Source organism: Mesoplodon densirostris, chromosome 15 (genome assembly GCF_025265405.1).
Source record: "Mesoplodon densirostris isolate mMesDen1 chromosome 15, mMesDen1 primary haplotype, whole genome shotgun sequence".
Taxonomy (NCBI): domain Eukaryota; kingdom Metazoa; phylum Chordata; class Mammalia; order Artiodactyla; family Ziphiidae; genus Mesoplodon; species Mesoplodon densirostris.
Window position 1 is genome coordinate 3,112,603 of NC_082675.1, and position 16,584 is coordinate 3,129,186.

Here is a 16,584-nt window from a genome sequence, read left to right on the forward strand (position 1 = left end):
CAGGAAGACAGTGACACTTGGACTCCGTGAAACTCAAGTCAAGCTTCCACTTCCCAAATAGAAGTGATGCGTGTAGGAGTCAGCTGATGTTGATGAACAGCTCAGACTTAGAGCAATAGTGCTTTCGTTTCTGGTAATCTCTATGAAGCCATGCTTTCTCCAACTTTCTGGAGCACGTGTGAGTTTCTTGTTCAGATGCCTTTGATCATTTTTGAATTCAATGCAATATTTAGCAAGCTGTGAATATAAGCTCGCACTATGCTTCCTATTTGGGGTACAATGCTGAATTGGGCTGATAAGGTCTCTGCTGTCAGTTAAATTCCTTTCTAAGGAAGAAACTGGCACTGCCCAAGTGATGCCAAAATCCGAACAGTTTAGAACAGTTTAGTTCGTGGTGCGTGTGGGAAGGTGCGGGCTTCTTTATGAGCATAGTTAGCCTTTAAGAGACCTGGATATCAAGAAGGGCTAGCAGTGTGAAGATCCAGGGTCCCAGGGCACCAGACAAAGAGAACAGCAAGTTCTAACAACAAATGAGGAGACCCAGGTAGGCGGTGAACCCGGTTGAAAATGGTGGCAGCAGCTGGATCCCGGGTTTCTGGGCCGCTAGGTCGTTCCCGGCTGCAGCTGAGTCGGCCTATGTCGAGTGGTGCCCGCAGTGAGCAGGGCTCAGCTCGCGTGTGGAAGGCCCTCACCTGCCTCGTGGCACTCCCCATGCTGGATGTCTTCCTGAAGTCGCACCATGGAGAGGAGGACAGACCGGAGGCAGTTGACTACCCCCATCTCCACATCAGGTCCAAGGCCTTTTCCCTGGGAAGATGGTAGCCATACCCTTGTCCATAACCCTCATGTGAATCTGCTTCCAACTGGCTATGAAGATGAATAAAGAGAACTTGGACCACTACAGTGGAGACCACAGCAGAAGTTTGGGCCATTACTCTGCACACATGGACCAAAAAAGTTAGGGGACCTTAAGCTCACCTTCTTGTGTCTGGTGATGACCTTTATACTTGATGACCATTATACTTGATGACCATTATATTGATCTTCCGTTCCTTTGCTTAAGGGGACCTTAAGCTCACCTTCTTGTATCCAGTGATGACCATTATACTTAATGACCATTATACTTGATGACCATTATACTGATCGTCCATCCCTTTGCTTATGGCAGCAGATGGCTTAAATAAATAACTTACTCATGAGCTGAAAAAAAAAAAGACCCAGGTATGCTTGGGACACGAGGTCCGAGTTGGGGACTGTTACAAGATGACATGAGAGAGGTTGGCAGGACCTTGGAGAAGATGGGGTCTTTTAGGGCATGATCTGGGATTTGAATTTTATTGTAAGTGCAGAGTTGAAAGGTAGGGAGTTTACACTTTAGAGGATCACCCCAGCCAGTGCGTGAAAACCAGAGGGGATGTATTGAGTCAAGGGCACTGCTTCGAGGCTCTGAGCATCCAGTGACGTTGGAGGTGGGCTGCAGGGAGACAGTGCAGATGAAGAATCGGGTGGAAACATTGATGCTTAGAGCTTGGGGGTGGATTCAATATATGGGGATGGATTCAATATATGGGGATGGAATTAAGAGTAAGAACTTGTAAGTGGAGTAGAATACATTGGGTTTTACTTTTTGGTTCTTCATCAAAGCAGATGCAGGAGTGAGGGAATCACCATCAGTGAGGGAAAACAAACCAGATATGAACAGGCTGTGGTAGATTACACTGGGACCCCAGCCCTCCGTCCAGTATTTTATAGCTGCGTCCCTGCCTGCTGGTGGGTGGAGTTCACTTCCTTTCCCATTAACTTTGAACTTAGCCATGCAACTTGCTTTGGCCAAGGCGATGTTGGTGGATGTGAGTGGAACAGGTGCTGGAAATGTGTTTACGTGGCCGGGTTTGCCCTCTTGTGCTTCTGGCATCGTTATGAGAAAAACATGCCCTGTAGTCAGGCGGCCCCAGAAGAATGAGAGACGTGGAGCAGACCTGAACCCCATGTGGAGCCTGGAGCCAAGTTCTGTGGACCTTCTGAGCCCAGCTGACCCGCAGCCTGAAGCAGAGCATCACCAGCTGATCCGTGGATCAGGGATGCTGAGAATAAATGCTCCGTGTGGTACGCCACTGGCTAACTGAGGCGGAGCCCTTCAGAGGCACCAGCCCAGCCGTAGGAAGTGTGGCAGACAAGCCTTATGAATATGGATAAGCCCTGTTCTGACTCTTCATAAGCAAAGTCTTTGGAGCCTGGGAATCTGCTAGGATTCACAGTAGCTACAGTGTATGTCCTTAAGATAAATGCTGTAGATAGATGATAAGAAAAGAAAAGAGAAAAGAAAAAAGAAAAGAAAAACAAACTTATGGTTACCAGAGGGGAAGGGTCGGGGGGAGGGATAGACTGGGAGTTTGGGATTGGCATATATACACTGCTATGTTTAAAACACACAACCAACAAGGACCTCCTGTACAGCACAGGGAACGCTGCTCAATATTCTGTAACAACCTAAATGGGAAAAGAATTTGAAAAAGAATTGGTACACGTATATGTATAACTGAATCACTTTGCTGTACACCCAAAACTAACACAGCATTGTTAATCTACTATACTCCAGTATAAAATAAAAATTAAACAAACAAACAACAAAAAAAAACAATGCACCTGCTTAAAATATTCTGTTCCCTTCCGGAGACATCATCATTTGAGAGAATAGAATATGGTGCTTAAAAGGCAGAGCCCGGAAATTAGACAAGGCTGAGAGTGAATTCTGTATCTGCCACTTATTTGCTCTTGGTGTTGGGTATTTCATTTAATCTCCCTAAACCTCAGTTTCCTCATTTGTTAAATGAGGCAATGATACCCACCCACTCAGCTTGGGGAGGAGGGTAGATGTAATTAAATAATACATAAAAGTCCTAGAACAGTGCCTAATACAACAGAAGTGCTTTGGTTCCCAATCTGAAAAGTAAGAAGAATGTCTATGCTTTGGAAGCAAGTTTGATGATGAGATAAATTACCATGGACACTTCAGTCTCCTATATGAGTCTCTTTTCTTTAAACATCTCCCAAAAGGTCTTTGCTCAACATTTACTGAATAAATGTTAAGAGATAGAGAAGGAGAGTGGGACAATGCCATGAGCCCTCACCCCGGCCCCGAGCTCTGTGCCCCATACAAACACCCAGAAGAGGATCCAGATATTTATAATACAGGGACCTGAGAAACCAGACTCTGGAAAAAAATCAAGCATTAACAAGAAGCTTGAATAAAGGACACAGCCAAACCCAGGGCTTGCTCCAATGGGACAGTCCTTTCTAGAATGAGAGTTTGTGCTTTGATTTCAATCTTCCACTTTCAAGACAGTGTGGGATAAATAATGGCCCCCAAGATGTCCACATCCTTAATTCTGGAACCTGGGAATGTTAACTTACATGGCAAAACGGGCTTTGCAGATGTGGTTAAGGGTGTGACATGAGGAGGTTGCCTTCATCATCCATATGGATGTGATTACGAAAGTCCTGATAAAGGAGAGAAGCAGAGAATTGGCTACAGTAGGACACGCACGTGAGGGTTTTTCAGAGGAAGCTGGAGGGAAGCAACAGATTGGAGTGATGTTGGAAGGGGCCACAGACCATGGAATGCTGGCAGCCTCTGGATATGTATGGATATGTATTTTTTTTAATTAATTTATTTTTGGCTGCGTTGTGTCTTAGTTGCAGCACGTGGGATCTTTTGTTGCAGCATGCGGGCTTCTCTCTAGTTGTGGCACCAGGGCTTTTGTTTTTCTCTAGTTGTGGCTCATGGGCTCCAGAGCGCGTGGGCTCAGTAGTTGTGGCGCACGGGCTTAATTGCCCTGCGGCATGTGGGATCTTAGTTCCCCAACCAGGGATCGAACCCATGTCCCCTGTATTGGAAGGCAGATTCTTAACCACTGGACCACCAGGGGAGTCCCAACCTCTGGATATTTGGAAAGGCAATGGGACAGATTCTCCCCTGAAGCTTCCAGAAGGAACATGCCCTGTGGACACCTTGCTTTTTTTTTTTTTTTTTTTTTTTTTTTTGCGGTATGCGGGCCTCTCACTGTTGTGGCCTCCCCCGTTGCGGAGCACAGGCTCCGGACGCGCAGGCTCCGGACGCGCAGGCTCAGCGGCCATGGCTCACGGGCCCAGCCGCTCCGCGGCATATGGGATCCTCCCAGACCGGGGCACGAACCCGTATCCCCTGCATCGGCAGGCGGACTCTCAACCACTTGCGCCATCAGGGAGGCCCGACACCTTGCTTTTATACTTCTGACCTGCAGAAGTGAAAGAGAATCCATTTTCATTGTTCTGAGCCACCAGGCTTGTGGTCATGTGTTAACAGCAGCAACAGGAAACTAATACAGGGTCCTTAACAGGTACTTGTATGTGTGTGAGCTCTTAAGTTGGGCGGGTGCCCAGTGGTTATCTGTAGCCCTGTGCTTCCATCCTTAGCCCTGGCTACCAAACAACGTCGAATGTGTTTTTACTTGAACGGGTCAATGACATTCCCGTTTTTATGACTCTCAGAATTCTCTCCTTTTACAGGATAACTATCTGGCAAGGTGCCTTTTGCTCTGTGGGTTAATAGCTTCTCTGAGCACTGATTGGCCAATGGGAGTATTGCATTCACACCACACACTCCTGCATCTTTATTAAGTAGCTGCTCAGGTATTCACCATCGCCTCTAAGATTAGTTGGCTTCCCTGTACATTTTGAAAGGTCCATTAAAACAGTCATTATTCTATGAATCTTTTTTGTGCCCAAACTCCAAATGTGTAGAGACTCGCAAAAAAAAAAAAAAAAAAAAAAAAAAAAAAAAAAAAAGAAAAGAAAAGAAAAAAAGCGTGAGGTTTTATTTTTTTCTTCATTTTTGCACCTTTTTTGTCAAGTTTTAAAGCACTCAAGTTATCTTTGTGTTTGACTAATTTCAGATTTTGAAAGCACAAGGAAAGGGCATGAGGTTTGACACTTGCCTGTGAAAATGATGAGGCACGACTGGGAAGCAGTCAGGCCGGCATGGTTCATTGAAGAAACTGGTTTAACTTTACAGAACAAAAGGTTCATAGAAATGATAGCTTCCCCTTCTTTAGCACCACTATGAGAACATCCTGAAGGACATCTGAGAAAGATGTTGGGTACCCTTCCCTTTTGTCTCAGCAGTGAATTAAATTTTTAGTGCAAATGAAGATGTGAAAGTGATATCTGATTATTAATAGTGTCTGCAGGTTCCAAGAGTTTTTAAAAAATGTCAGTTGTTCATTAAAAATGAACAGTTTGATGAGAGGTGGGATGGTGGAGATTGTCATGAGTTGTCACACATAAAACATTTTCTGAGCTGCCCTGGCTTTCTGTAAATGATTCTTTATATCATTTTGGACCAAAAGGTGCTTTTGAGAAACATCAGTCTAATGTGAAATTATTAAAAGCCTTTGTTGCAAGTGACTGTAAACCCAATTCAACTAGGTGAAACAGAAGAGAGATATTGGTTGACTTCTGTAAGAAACAGTCTGCACATAGATTTCAGGTATGGCTTGATCCAGGAGCTTAAACACTGTCATCAGGATACTTGCCCTGTACCCACTGTGAAATTTAGCCAGGCCAGAATCATCCAGCATGGCCTTTGGAGGGCAGTGTAAGAGAGCTGGACTAAAGAATTTGTATCAGTTACACATCTTTGTGCCATTTCGGACCTTCTCTGAAGGCCAGGTCTACCTGGTTCAAGGACATTGGGCTGTTTTTTTCAGCTGCTGTAGCACTAAACTCTCTAACGACACCAGGGAATTTGCTTTGGCACACAAAAAAACAGTGCCTGATCTTAGGCCTGTGCTGTCCCACACTAGGGCTCTCTTGTTCACTCTGAAATGTGCAAGATTTTCTGGACAAGTACACACATGCTACCCAGAAGCAAAGAGGAATTAGCATCCTGCAGGGCACACCTTTGACCAACAAAAGATGGAAACCAGTGGATAAATCCCTCCCCAGGTGGACGAATCTGAGAAGCATCCATTAGTATAGTCTCCCAGAAGAGAGTCTGGCAAATTTGGGCAATTTCTCATGCTTGATATCAAACACTGGCCAGCTTCTTCACGTGTGTTCATCAGTTTCCTTCCTTCCCTGACCCTCTCCTTTTTTCAGGCACTCCTGCCCCAAGGCTGGCACGCCCCTCGTGCATTCATAGCACATAACCTCTGCCTCAGGCTCTGCTCTCTGTACAACACAGGTTGAGTGACTATTTATGATTTATTTGGAAGAAGTGGGTGCCTTTTCTTTCTTAGATGCCTTAGATGTTTCGAGGACATTATGGAACTATGGGGAGGAAGATAGACTACAGTAAAACAGAATTACAGGTTTTATCCAGATTTACTTAGTACTCAGCCATAGAAACAAGAGCATGGTTTGGAAGCTTCTAACACTTGTCCACTGATCATGCTGCATGGCTGTGAAAAGCATGAAGGTAAAGTACATAACTCAGGAGATTCTTTAATCCTGCCCAAAGAATATCTTGTTGCTTCTAGAACAGAACATAAAGGTGATTTAGAGGTGATTAGAGAAGTAACTCTGGTGTAGTGTAGTTAGATTAAAATATCTGTTGTCACCAGTGTCAGGATTCTCTCCTTTTTTATGGCTGAATAATATTCCATTGTCTACATATAACGCATTTTTTTAATCCATCAATGGACATTTAGGTTGTTTCCATATCTTGGCTATTGTGAATAAGTTTGCAGTCATTGCAACGCACGGGTGCAGATCTCTCTTCCAGATACTGATTTCATTTCCTTTGGATATATACCCAGAAATGGGATCACTGGATAACAATAGTAGGTCTATTTTAAATTGTGTGTGGGGGGGACCTCCATTCTGTTTTCCATAATGGCTGCTCCAACTTACATTCCTTCCAAGACATGAGACTGTGAAATAAGCTGGACAGAGAAACACAAGCACTCTCTGGTATCATTTATATGTGGAATCTAAATAAAGAAAAGTTGAATTCATAGAAACAGAGAGTAGAATGGTGGTTACCAGCGTCTGGCAGTGGGGGAAATGGGGAGATGTTGGCCCAAGGGTGCACTCTTCTAGTTACAAGATGAATAAGTTCTGGGGATCTAGTATACAGCATGGTGACTATAGTTAATAATTCTGTATTTTTTACTTGAAATTTACTAAGAGAGTAGATGTAAAGTGTTCTTTCAAAAAGAAGGTAATTGGGCCTCCCTGGTGGCGCAGTGGTTAAGAGTCCGCCTGCCGATGCAGGGGATACGGGTTCGTGCCCCGGTCTGGGAGGATCCCATATGCCGCGGAGCGGCTGGGCCCGTGAGCCATGGCCGCTGGGCCTGCGCATCCGGAGCCTGTGCTCCGCAACAGGAGAGGCCACAACAGTGAGAGGCCCACATACCACAAAAAAAAAAAAAAAAAAAAAAAGAAAACAAAAAGAAGGTAATGGTGAGGTGATAGATGTGTTATTTAGCTTGATTGTGATAATCATTTCACAATTATACATAGGTTAAATCATCATCTTCTGCACTTTAAATATATTATAATTTCATTTGTCAATTATGCTTCAATAAAGCTGAAAACACTTTTCATATTAAAAAATACCTGTACTGCCATTTTCCTTTTGACAATCCAGTTGTTATTCAATCCAAGCATCTCTCTGCAACACCACTGGGAGGTTTAAATGGGATAATGCATTCAAATTCTCCCAATACATACAACACAATCAAAAGGCTTTATTGTTGCCAAATCTAGATTTCTGTGGTGGATTGTTTACTTATATTTATGATTGTATTAGGGTGATCCAGAGAAACAGAACCAATAGTATATATACAGGCAGACCTCAGAGATACTGTGGATTTGGTTCCAGACCACTGCAAATAGGCAAATATCACAATAAAGTGAGTCACATGGATTTTTTGGTTTCCTGGTGCATATAAAAGTTATGTTTGCACCATACTGTGGTCTATTAAGTGTGCAATAGCATTATGTCTAAAATAACACTATACATACCTTAATTCAAAAATACTTTATTATTAAAAATACTAAGCATCATCTGGGCCTTCAGCAAGTCATAGTTGTAACATCAAAGATCCCTGACCACGGATCACTGTAACAAATATAATAATACTGAAAAAGTTTGAAATATTGAGAGAATGACCAAAATGAGACCCACAGACACAAAGTGAGCAAATGTTGTTGGAAAAAAGGGCATCGACAGACTTGCTTGATACAAGGTTGCCACAAACCTTCAATTTGCAAAAAAACACAGTATCTGCAAAGCACAATAAAGCAAAGCACGATGAAATGAGGTCTGCCTATATATACTTTTTACTTTTACATATATATGTATATATATACACACACATATATACATTATATATGTGTATATGTATACATATATAATATATGCATTATATATGTATATTTAATGTATGTATACATTATATATGTATATATACAGAATTATATATATATATACACATACATATATATATTTTATATATATATATATATATATATATATATATATATATATATATATATATATATATATATGAAGAGATTTATTATAAAGAACAGTTATGGAGTCTGGCAAGTCTGAAGTCTGCAGAGTAGACTAGCAGACTGAGGACACAAACAGCTAACGTTCCATTGTGAGTCCAAAGGCCATCTTCTATGGAGCCAGGAAGAGCCACTGTTACAGTGAAGTCCAAAGGCAGTGTATAGGAGAATTCTCTCTTGCTTGGCAAGGGCCGTTCTTTTTGTTCTATTCGGGCCTTCAACTGATTGGACGAGGCCCACCACATTATGGAGAGCAATCTGCTTTAAATGTTAATCTCGTTCAAATACATCCTTACAAAAACACCTAGGATAATGTTTTAACCAAGGCTCTGGGCACCCCATAGCCCAGTCAAGCTGATGCATAAAATTAACCATCGCAACAGTGAAGAATCTTTTTTTCAAAACACCCATAACCTGAAAAAAAAAGTAAACAGTCATATAAGAGATTTCCACAAAATATTGAAATTGTGGAAAGAAGACTCTCAGGTGGTCACTGAATTAGCAGACCAGAGGTAGCTAACCACCTGCAGAGAGGTCTGGGGGATATATTGATTAAGAGAGAGAGAGGCAGTGTGTGTGTGGGAGAGAGAGAATAAAAAAGCTCAGGACTTGGAGGTTCCAGTTTTCTTGGAAATCATTGTGAGGTGGTACTGAAAACAGGAAGACAAGCTGAAACTCTATGTAAGAAATACTTAACCCTCCCAGAGCCCCTCCTGCAGCCCTTGCTAGTGTCACCTGTCCACCAAGCTCCCACTGTGAGACAGAAGGTTGGCTGTCTGGACAGGGTGAGTGAGAAAGGCTCCGGCCCTGCTGAGAGGCTCTGTCCTGAGCAGGAGGCTCTGCTAAACAACTTCACACACCATGGTGAGATGCCTCCTTGTGATGCCTTCCTTGTTTGAGCCCCAAATCACTAACACAGGGCAAGCAATTTTATGACAAGCTTTATGATTTTATGATAAGCTTCATGGCATTGTTTCACTTTATAAAATATTTCAGCCAATGACCTTGTTTTGCAGATTAGGAAACAGACGTAAAGATCTGTCAGCCAGTGATTTTCCCTGTACCCATAATTTGCATGTGAGACACCGAAAATCTTGAAGTGTGTTCTGAATCATGGAAGAAACATTGAACTTTGGTCCGTATCACTCACTATTCTGATTACATAAATGTTCATGATCCATCCATGGGAATAGTGTCCTGAGCCATAAACTTCAAGATGCAAGATAAATATTTTTATTACTTTTCAATAACTTGATTTGTTTCAAGTTTCCAAGTTCTGCTAAGCTAGTTGTCAGAAACCTAATCTCAGTCGCTGTGAAGCCCCACCTCCCCTTTCCTTCTTGGATTGTTTACATCCTGGGAAGTCCCAGAATGTATTTCCAAAGCGTATGGAGATGGGGACATCTGAGTACGTATAATTTGTTCATGTGAGCATCTTCTGAGATGCCAGCTCTCCCATCTGGCTTTTACACTTTGGTCCATGAAAATTCCTGTGCACACAAGCCACTGGGAAAAGCGTTTTACCCTCATCTATATAGTAAAACATCTTTTCAGGTCCAGAAGCTCTCTTGGCTACCTCCAAGCCACTCCTGGGCACACAAGAACTGTGTGCTTCTCTACAACCCAGGGCATGGTACATGTCCAAGATGCTCTGGCAGCCTAGTGAGACCTCAGGCAATTCCTCTCTCCGGAGACTCTCCACATCCCTGGGAACTTGCCACAGGGAGCAAGTAATGGAATAGATTCTCTGTTCTCAGATCCCATCTCTCCTTAGCGTGAAGTCAAAGACTCTATGTGAAACCCGCCAACCCCACTTCTTCACTGACTATCTTCCCCTATTTTTAGCTTGAGGAAGCAAATTCAGGAAGTTAAACGACCCTTGCTCTTACTGAGTATTCCCTCAAATCTTGACATTGGCTGTATTTTTTTTTTTTTCTATTCCAGTGTAGACTTTTGGAAATTAAAAGCCAGGAAAAGATTCTTCTCTCCTTTTGCTTTCTCCTCTACTTTTTATTCACACATCTTGTCCCACACAATGGCATAATTGATCATGTGTATGTCTGTATTATTCATCATCAAATATTACTAAACATAATGTCTTTATAGTCTTCAGGAATACCAACTGGACTTTCTGGGTGGTTCTACTTGCATTGATCCATGTCCTTCTATACCAAGGAAAATTGGTGTCAGGATATAAGGAACCAGAAGTAAAGTTTATAAATCTGAGGCTGGAATTGAGATGCCCGAGGATAGGTTGAAGTGTGCTAGTCTGTTCCCTTTGGTAATTAACCCTGCCCTTCTCTAGTTAAAGGATTCTTTTTAAAGGATGGATCAACCTCATTTGCTCTCGTGGGTGTGATCTGACTGGCAATAAGAGACATACGTGAGTGGATCCCTCTTTTTTATGAGGATCTTTGGCTGCTCAAGTGTTAGTATTTGCTACGCTCAGGCAGGCTAATGGGGAGGAAGTTGACAGATTTCTTCTGTTACTGCTCTACTGACCACATCAGAGCTATGCTTGGGAAATGGGAGAGGAAGTATCTTTACAGGGACCAATATCTTTTCTTACTGATGAGAATGGATTTGTTCAATGAATCACACAAAGAATATGAATAGCACCAGTTGACATAAGTCTGTCCTCTAGTAATGTTCTTCCATCTCTCTTTTTAAAATTTTATTGACGCAAAATTGATTTACAATGTTGTGACTCAGTTATACATATATATGTACTTTTTTAAAACATCTTTACTGGAGTATAATTGCTGTACAATGGTGTGTTAGTTGCTGCTGTTTAACAGAGAGAATCAGCTATGCCTATACATATATCCCCATACCCCCTCCCTCCTGTGTGTCCCTCCCACACTCCGTATCCCACCCATCTAAGTGGTCACAGAGCACGAAGCTGATCTCCCTGTGCTATGCGGCTGCTTCCCACTAGCTACCTATTTTACATTTGGTAGTGTATATATGTCCATGCCACTCTCTCACTTCATCCTAGCTTACCCTTCCCCCTCCCCGTGTCCTCAAGTCCATTCTCTATGTCTGCGTCTTTATTCCTGTCCTGCCCCTAGTTTCTTCAGAACCTTTTTTTTTTTTTTTTTTAGAATCCATATATATGTGTAAGCCTACAGTATTTGTTTTTCTCTTTCTGACTTACTTCACTCTGTATGACAGACTCTAGGTCCATCCACCTCACTACAAATAACTCAATTTTGTTTCTCTTTATGGCTGAGTAATATTACATTGTATATATGTGCCACATCTTCTTTATCCATTCATCTGTCGATGGACACTTAGGTTGCTTCCATGTCCTGGCTATTGTAAATAGAGCTGCAATAAACATTGTGGTCCATGACACTTTTTGAATTATGGTTTTCTCAGGGTATATGCCCAGTAGTGGGATTGCTGGGTCATATGGTAGTTCTATTTTCAGTTTTTTAAGGAACCTCCATACTGTTCTCCATAGTGGCTCTATCAATTTCATTCCCACCAACAGTGCAGGGGGATTCCCTTTTCTCCACACCTTCTCCAGCATTTATTGTTTGTAGTTTTTTGTTTTTTTGTTTTTTTTGATATGCGGGCCTCTCACTGTTGTGGCCTCTCCTGTTGCAGAGCACAGGCTCCGGACGCACAGGCTCAGCAGCCATAGCTCACGGGCCCAGCCACTCTGCGGCATCTGGGATCTTCCCGGACCAGGGCACGAAACCGTGTCCCCTGCATCGGCAGGCAGACTCTCAACCACTGCGCCACCAGGGAAGCCCTGTAGATTTTTTGATGATGGCCATTCTGACTGGTGTGAGGTGATAGCTCATTGTAGTTTTGATTTGCGTTTCTCTAATAATTAGTGATGTTGAGCATATTTTCATGTGTTTGTTGGCAATCTGAAGTATCTTCTTTGGAGAAATGTATTTAGGTCTTCTGCCCATTTATGGATTGGGTTGTTTTTTTGATATTGAGCTGCATGAGCTGCTTGTACATTTTGGAGATTAATCCTTTGTCAGTTGTTTCATTTGAAAATATTTTCTCCCATTCTGAGGGTTGTCTTTTAGTCTTGTTTATGGTTTCCTTTGCTGTGCAAAAGCTTTTGAGTTTCATTAGGTCCCATTTGTTTATTTTTGTTTTTATTTCCATTTCTCTAGGAGGTGGGTCAAAAAAGATCTTGCTGTGATTTATGTCATAGAGTGTTCTTCCTATGTTTTCTTCTCAGAGCTTTATAGTGTCTGGCCTTACATTTAGGTCTTTAATCCATTTTGAGTTTATTTTTGTGCATGGTGTTAGGGAGTGTTCTAATTTCATCCTTTTACATGTAGCTGTCCAGTTTTCCCAGAACCATTTATTGAAGAGACTTATCTTTTCTCCATTGTATATTCTTTCTTCTTTATCAAATATAGGTTGACCATATGTGTGTGGGCTTATCTCAGGGCTTTCTAGCCTGTTCCATTGATATATGTATGTTCTTTTGATTATAAGCCCCATCATATGTGACAGGCATGCTCTAATCATCTCAGCCTGCAGTACTTCCTCCCCACCACAGGCTGCGCTGTGGACTCACATTAAAGCGCTTTCTCCCCTATCTCCCCTAACCTCCTGGTTTTCTCACGTGGGCTTCTTCAAATGCATTCACTTTGTCTTTCTGATTCCCTGCAGCAAACCTTTTTGCCTTCTCCCTTGGAAGTGATGCTTACTTTGACTTTCCCCAGCTTCCCAGCCTCTGCTCAGGCCAGAAATCATTGCTCTGCAATGGCCTTATAATCATTCCTGAGCCCTTCTCCCAACGATCTTCTCTCCCTCACCATCCTCCCTCTCCCAGTGATACAGGACCCCAGAGGGAACCTGGGAGCCGTGGAGCGGCTGGAGGGAACCCTGAGGTCCATGGGCTATCTTAATAGTCAAGTCAAAACTAACCCTGAAGAGACCTCAAATTCCAACTTCATAGCCTGTGCCCCCAATTTTTACTGAGCATCTTCCTCTATTGCCTACGTGCTGTTGTAAAAGTATTGAATAAGTGTCTCAAAAGTTGGTCCATCCAGGTGCGGGTAGGGGGAGAGAGATGGGGGACTGAGTCGCAGTTCAGTAGCTCAGATTAAGACAAAACGTCTGGATGCACAAGAAGAAAGCAAGAGAATTGTAATCATTCCACATCTTTGTAAGGAAGAGCCAAATGCAAAGACTACAGACAAGATGTGGTCCCCATTAAGAAAGCCTTGTGCTTACCAGGGGCTAAGAGGTGGGGGAGGGATAAGTTGGAAGATTGAGATTGACATATACACACTACTATATATAAAATGGATAACTAATAAGGACCTACTGTATAAGCACGGGGAACTCTGCTCAGTACTCTGTAATGCCCTGTATGGGAAAAGAATCTTAAAAAGTGTAGAGATATGTATATGTATAACTGATTCACTTTGCTGTACACCTGAAACTAACACAACATTGTAAATCAACTATACTCCAATTTAAAAAAAAAAGAAAGAAAAAAGAAAGCCTCGCAAAGTGAAGTTGGGCTGTAATTACTTTAACTTATGAACTATCTTTGGAAATGAACCCCAGGAAGATGAAACTTCATTATTTTACTTAATTCTCCAACAATGGACACATCTATTAGCATGCCTTATACTAGAGACACAAAGTATTAAAATAAAATACAAGAAATCATGCAGGGATGTTTTTCCAGCCATTGACTGTTAGAGATTGTATACTTAACATTGCAGGGAGTTAGCCCAAACATCTGCAACTAGAATTTTGTCTGGCTTCTCTCTTTAGCCTAATGATTCTTTAACATTTAAGTCTATGAAAATCACTGTATTGCGTTGGATACATGAAACCGTCTACAGTGTACTTTATGGACAGTTAAAGGAAAATTTTAAGAGGAATGAACTTTATTCTGTTTCTACCTTTTGCTCTGACTCTGATACTTTATCCTCTGGGGAAATGCAACTTCATTATACAGTAAATAGAGAGTCTGGCCCTACCAGACTAATGATATCTGTTATGAAAATACATCTTTGCCATGGGTTTACAAATCACTTCATTGAGGTCAACAAGTTAACAGACGGCCTGCTTTTATTCTCAATTTTAATTACAAGAATGATTTCTGAATATATTATCATATTTTAAATATGCAGATAAAATTCCCATCCTATATACACTCTGATGCCTTCTCCCCTCATCAGGAGTGACCAGTGTTTCAATTGTGTATCCTTCTTGACCTTTTCCTAGGCTTTTATATACACATTCATGCACATGTAAAATATACATATTTCCTACACATTCATCCACATCTCATACACGTACACATTCTTGCACAGGTGAAACCTATATTGAATTTTTGAATTTTATTTCAACATAAAAGGTGTCATTCTGAAACTATTGTCCTACAACTTCCTTTTTCTTTAATCAGCAATATTTCTAGAGATCAGCCCACATCTCTACACATAGGACCAGCTATTCCCGTTAACTATCACATAGTTTTGTTAACCAGAATAATGTAGGTTATAATAGAGTAACAAACGTCCCTTGAAATCTCAGGGTCCTAGCACAACAGAAATGTATTTCTCACTCATGTAGAGTTACCGTCAGGTTGGCAAGGAGCTTTTTCATCTGGTGACTCAGGGATCCAGGCTTTTTCCATTTCGTGATGCTCCCACCTCAATGCATGGTTTCCAAGAATACCATGGAAAGGAGAGAGAGGGGTGAAGGAAACACATGGACTGTATTTGCTCCCTTTTCATTTTGAAATAGGTTTAGGCTTAAAAATATGTTGCAAAAATAATGGAAAGAGTTCCCATGGTCCCTTTACTGAACTTCCCTAAATGTTAACGTGTTACATAACCACAGTGCAATGATCAAAACCAGGAAATAAACATTGATATGGAACTCTGTGACTAAATACAGACCTATTTGAATTCCACCCATTAACGCCCTTTTCTGGCATGACTGAGCTAGTCCAGGGCTACACACTTTTACTCTGTGGTAATTACTTATACTGTCTTAGTTTTTCATGACCTTGCCATTTTTAATGAATATTGGCCAATTATTTTGTAAAATGTGCCTCAGTTGGGGTTTGGTTAATGTTTCCTTGTGATTAAATTCAGGATGTCCTTTTCTGGCTTGAATACCATGGAAATTACGCTGTGCCTTTCTTGGTGTGTTGTATTGGCAGGTGGATGATATCATTATATCCTGTTACAGGTGAGGTTAGCTTGGGGTGTTTGGTTAGGAGAGCATCTGCCTGATTTATCAACTGTGATGTTTCTGTTTTCCTCTATGTATTAAATAACTGTAGAGATACTTTGAGACTATGTAAATATCCTATTCATTGTCACACTTTGCCCACAAATTGTAGCATCTTTGGATGATTCTACTCTGAAACAATCATCACTGTGGTGTTTGCCCCTGCTGATTTTCTATTTCCATCATTGCTTCTATATTTATTAATTGCAGTTCATTTATATATTCCATTAGGTGTTTATATCAGCTATGGACCCATGGATATTTGTTTTATTCTGTGGAATATAATCCGTCACTCTCATGATTTAGTTTCTGGCTCAAATGATCCCAGATGTGTCCATTCAAAACGCTTCCAGTTGGTCCTGTGTCTTTTGGGGATGTCACCATCCTTTTTTTGAGCCCTTTTAAAATTTCCCACCATCATAAGAGTTCCCAGGCTCACCTTGTACTTTTCATGTCACAGACTGGAATCTGCCATTTCTCCAAGGTTCCCTGATTCCTTTTATTGGAGATGTCATTTAGGCTCCAAGATCTGGGTCCTAGGGGCATACACTTGCTCTTCACTGCTTTTGAACAGACACAATGCATTGTCCCCGGCTCTCATTCCTGATTGCCAGCTCTCCATCACATGCTCCCAGCCTAAGAATCAGGGAGACAGAGAAATCTTACGTTTCCAGTACCTAGAAGAGGATGCAATGTGATGAGCACAAAGCATCGTTGCCACTACAGTAGCACTCAGTGTGCTGAGCCCTCGGTGGTTTATTTACCCATGTCCTGTTTTTCCAACTTTTC

The 16,584-nt window shown here is 41.8% G+C and overlaps 1 protein-coding gene and 1 pseudogene across 1 annotated transcript in view; both read left to right on the forward strand.

Moving 5' to 3' along the window:
* The window catches only part of TMEM132D (transmembrane protein 132D), a 632,768-nt gene that overhangs the window by 463,162 nt on the left and 153,022 nt on the right, over positions 1–16,584 (forward strand). The window lies entirely within an intron of this gene.
* On the forward strand, positions 568–883 carry LOC132503224 (cytochrome c oxidase subunit 6A1, mitochondrial-like; annotated as a pseudogene).